General features: G+C 42.5%; 1 pseudogene; it reads right to left on the reverse strand.

Moving 5' to 3' along the window:
* Positions 1-1,285: 1,285 nt before the first annotated feature.
* LOC149314788 (transmembrane protein 151B pseudogene) lies at positions 1,286-2,683 on the reverse strand (annotated as a pseudogene).
* Positions 2,684-4,282: the final 1,599 nt, after the last annotated feature.

The following is a 4,282-nucleotide window of genomic DNA, read 5'->3' on the forward strand; positions in this document are numbered from 1 at the left end:
GTATGGGGCCTTTGCAGATAAATGTGGACCAAATCCAACACCTATCTCAAATTTGTATTCTGCGCTCCTTTTTTTGAGAAACAGCAAAGAAAATGGTTTCCCCCTTTTTCACACTGCTGAATGTTTTGGCAGGTCAGAGAGGATGACTATCTTGCTCTTCATATTACTATATATGGGGAAACATTGTTATGGGCTATTGTCATAAGACAAGAGAACAATTTCCTTTTGTGTTGTAGGAAGATTCAAGAGATCAGAACAGTCATGTGAAGCAGGTTAGCAGTGCTCTTTAACAGAGATATTTAGTTAACAATACTCTAGCAAGAATCATAGTTTGACAGGGATACTACAGTGTCCTCAGTGTAACACTTAAATTAGGTTTCTTGTATATTTTCATCAGTGCAGAGTAGGAAGTGAAGCAGGGTTTTCTATTCAACTGAGGGTGGGCGAGGATGAATGCCACTCACTTGTCTGCTATTCACCTATCTGCTATTAATTTGCAGGAGGCATATGATATTTAGGGATCCTAGCTCAAAAGCATAGTTTTAAGGGGGGGGGGGGGAACTGGCTTTTTCTGCGCCACTGACTTCCTTCTCAGTATGATGGATGGAGAATGTCAAATACACTGATGATTTCAAAGTACTTGGGTAAATGCAAATTAATATGCTTCCATAATATAAAAACTGGAGAAAACACTGGAAGGAGATGGATGACATGGAACACAAAGGGGAAAGGATATTTCTGGAGGAAAGTGAAGTGAGATTTAGAGAGGAGAAGGTGAGATTGGTTTCTGATTAATGTTTCTATTATGTCTGCAGATCTATACATAAATGTTTCTTCGCTTTGATTAAAAAGACTGCATGGAAACACAGAGTATAGACTAGAATTTCATAACTACATAGGAATTACTGCTAGTTTGTTGTAGTGTAGCAGATAGTGTGGTGACTTTAAGGGGTGATATTTGGCATTAAATCTCTGGAAGTTGACTGGTTGCCCTTGGACAAAGTCATTTCGGCTCACCTAAGGGCTGATTGTAATGATCGAACAGGATGATCCCACAGACAGTGCCCTGAACAAGCTGCAGGAACAGTAGGATATCCATGTAATAAACTCATTAACAAATATGTTAATTGACCCTTCAGCTTAGAATGTATCCTTCAGAGATTTCTCGGTGAGCATGTCTCCTTATTAGGAGAAATGGACAAGTGGGATTTGAATCAGTGCCACTAGTACTGGTAATCAGCTTTCAGGAAGTGATGGTGTCCTAGTGGCATGACAAGAAGCACTTTCACAGTGAAGTCTCCAAGCAGGATGCACGGCGGAGGTAGAAGTGCCTCCTTTCCTGGCCTTCTGCCCTATGGACAATTAGCACAGGGAAAAAACGAGCATCGTGATAAGTTGGTGGATTTTCATTGATGGCCAGCTGGCTAGAGTGGGAGCAGCACTGTTCATCTTGGCAGCCACGGTCAGCGATACTGCTGCTGTGACTTCTCCAGAGGCCTGTCCTGTGAGAGCCATGAATCCGGCACAAGGAGAAGCGGCTGGTGTTCAGAGAGAGCTGTGAATTTCCACTGCAGCTGTGGAAAGCATGGCGAGAAAAGATGGAAGAGGTACTAGAGGCATGATGGCAATGCTGACAGCCACGAGTGATTTCACTGTATCTGCACATGGAGTAGCCATTGCATGTGGGAGAATTTGTAAGGTCCATGAGCATGGCCTCTGAATAGCTGGGAATGAGCTGGCGATTGGTGCAGATGTGCCACTCAAGTTCAGTGCTGTCCTGAGTGCTAACCCTGGGTATGCGATATCTGTACAAGGGCTCCTCTGCCACAGTGGGCACTCTGTACTCAACCCCAAGAAGCTTCTCCACATGGTAGTGCACATATGCAGTCCGATACTCTATGAAAACTCTCAGTGGCCATGAGATCATCATCAGTGCAGCCACCCAGAAAGCATAGTGGGAGATGTACCATGGGAGATGATCTGGGTCCCCATAGGCCATCATGAGTTCCTTGAAGTCTATGTTTTTGAGTTTCATTCCTTCTCTGACCTCCATGTAGTCATCCAGCCCTTCAATCTCTGTGAAGAAATGAGCTCTCTGTGTCAGGTAAGAATTCTCGGATTCTGTGTTGGCAAAACTGAAACATTTGGTGAACTTTAATTTTGTAGCTGAATACTGCTCCAGGCCCATGAGCTCCTTAGAGATGTCCTTGAATCCACAGTGGGAATAGTCGAATTCAGCTTCAGCCACATGGGTATTGACTCGTTCATGGTAGACCTGGGTGGTTGTATAAGCATCCCCATTACGGTATCGAGTCACCTGCCGAGTTCGTCGGACAAAATGGTAACTTATGGCTTTCCACCATATACATGGCGTGGCCTGCTTCATTCTGGCAATTCGGTCATACACACTTTCCACATCAGCCTTGTACTGAAGTTCACTTTTAGCACGACAGTGCCAACACTCCACCAGGTAAACCACATACAGCATTGTGAGAAAGGCTAATGGAATATACACATAGCCATCAGAGCAAGGACTGTCATGGTAGATCATAGATTTGCCTTTGAAAGAGGTATCAAAACTGAGCTTAGTGACTTGGGTGAGTTGGCACCAAGCGACAGCCCCCAGGCAGCCATACATAAGAATGGAGAGGAGGAGGCACTTCCAGTGGGACTCTCTGCACATAGAGGAACTCAAAGATTGTTTGACTGGTCGCTGCTGAGAATTAGATAGGAAAAAGTGTGGTATGGGGAGGGTAAGAAATAAGGGGAGAGAGAAAAAGGGAGGGGAGAGAGAAAGAGATTCTTGTGAGATCATTTAAAGTATAATATATAGTCTTACATAACAACTGAAGATGAGATGTGGTTCTTACATCCAACATTACATGGGCCTGTTCAGTGTCTTCAGAAACTTCCTGTCAAAAACAAATTTATGAATTTAAAATCATAGCAAACTGAGATTAAGATTTCAGGACTACTGCTGATATTAGCATTTTGAAATCACAAATACACATGTTTATCGACTCGTAAAGGATTCCCGGCATTCAAGTGTCCAATTGGATAGTAGGCATGTCTGTATGTTTATCTAGTAGACATCCCCAACTCAATGCCCTGTAGGTGTGTTAGAGTAAGACTCCCATTATGAACAAATAGCTCTCCAGATGGATGTTGGACTTCTGCTTTAATTATAGTCATGCTTACTAAGCAACTGACCTAGAGCCAGTTTGCAATGGATCTAGTCCATGTTAATCTGGCATCAGAAATGGATGTAAATCCTGCATTGCAAAGTTAAACATTTAGTCACCAGCCCCTGAAGCTGATTTTGTGCTGAAAATTCACTCTTGATGTCTGGATTTTCTCATGTTACTCCACCAGCCTGAGTATATTTTACAAACCGATGTCAACTATGAATTACTTTGTGGACTGTGCTGATGCTACCTTAGGCAGTGCATAATGGAGACTGGTTCCCCATTAGTTCATTCTGCATAGCAGCAGAGAGAATTCAAATGGAAATTATCACATGAGGGACAGGACATCATTATCCCATCCCTGTTCCATCCTTCTCGTCCAATCACGGAAAGGACTTTCACCCTTGACCTGGCAGGGAAGTGCGAGTGAGAGTGATAGCGCAAATACTTTCACATTGCAGCTGGCTGAAAAGCGCTTCCAGCCATCAGCTGAAAAACACTTTCACCCATCATTTGCAGTCTTTTCTATTAACGGAACAACCTGTTAATACCATGATGGCTGAAAGCACTTTTCAGCCAGCTGCAATGTGAAAGTGATTTGTGCAATCACTTTCACTTCGGTCATGGATGCGATAAGGATGGAGGAGCAATCCCATCCCTATCCCACCCCCCTTGTGATAATCCCCATAGTCATGAGTCTGGAAAATCAGTATGTAAAGGGATCTTATAGTACTTTTGAGACTAACGGAAAGAAAGAGGTTGGTAGCAGGAGCTTTTGTAGACTTGAATCTACTTCCTAAGGTGCATATCATGTACTTATTTTAGAAACACTTTATTTCAGATTATGCAGGGATTATATGTTATTTATACACCCCCGATAGCAAATCTATCTATCTATTGATCGATAGTTCTCTGGAAGGCTTACAGAATGAAATAACAAATTAAAAAATACCGCAGTCTAGTTTAGATAAGATAAAAGAAAGTGCAGCACTGAAAATTTTATACATATCCCCTCCTAGTTACCCCACATTTTCTTTATTTCAATAGACTGTTTAAACTGTGAAAAAACACTTCATTGTTGTTGTTGTTGTTGTTAC

The sequence above is a fragment of the Sceloporus occidentalis genome, unplaced genomic scaffold (genome assembly GCF_023333645.1).
Source record: "Sceloporus occidentalis isolate IW3139 unplaced genomic scaffold, rSceOcc1.0.p SCAF_4, whole genome shotgun sequence".
Taxonomy (NCBI): domain Eukaryota; kingdom Metazoa; phylum Chordata; class Lepidosauria; order Squamata; family Phrynosomatidae; genus Sceloporus; species Sceloporus occidentalis.